Source organism: Leucopleurus acutus (assembly GCF_964270905.1).
Source record: "Leucopleurus acutus genome assembly, chromosome: 17".
Lineage (NCBI taxonomy): Eukaryota > Metazoa > Chordata > Mammalia > Artiodactyla > Delphinidae > Leucopleurus > Leucopleurus acutus.
The window spans coordinates 64,960,835-64,961,559 of record NC_139159.1 but is presented as its reverse complement, the minus strand read 5'-3'; positions in this window follow the sequence as shown (position 1 = coordinate 64,961,559).

Genomic DNA, 725 nt, shown 5'->3' with positions numbered 1-725 from the left:
CACACACACGTATGTTCTAAAGATGATCACCTCTCTCCAAAACCCTGGACCCCTCCCCCATGAATACATTAAGTTGCCACCTAAGACACTGGTTCACTTAGTCACAAACTTGAAACATGATGTTGAGGACAGAACCTTTGTGATTATGACCCAGAATTCCAGATTCTGACCTATGAAGAGGTGTAAATTCACACTCTATGTGTAAAGGTCTAATGGTGTATCTCAGACTAGAGAACCTTCTGATGCCAGTTCCGGGGGGTGATCAGAAAGCCAAGCGCATTCAGGAAAGGACTGACTGGACGCAAGGCAATGGAGCAGACGGAAGCCACATAGTCCATAACCAGAATTAACGGACCAGAGAAATCATTCAGGCAGCTAAGCGCTCTGGAGAACTTTGCAGAGCAAAGCGGCCTTTTTCCCTATCATGCAGGTTTCGCCTAAGTTCTTACAGCTAAACTCATGAGCCCTTGGTTGTGACAAAAAAGAAGTTCTAAAAGATGACCTCTGTCAGAAACAGTTTTGTGTATTCAACATTCTTCTAAAAACTTCTTTGGGAGAAAAGGGTCATATTTTTGGATATATAAAATATGTAAAATCCGGGAGAACTGAGTGATACACGACCATGAAGAGCCTGGACTTTGCAGCCAGGCTGCTGAGGTCTAAATCCCAGCTTTCCTACTTGCTAGGTACACGACCCTGGGTGTTCTTAAGGTCTCTGTTTTGGT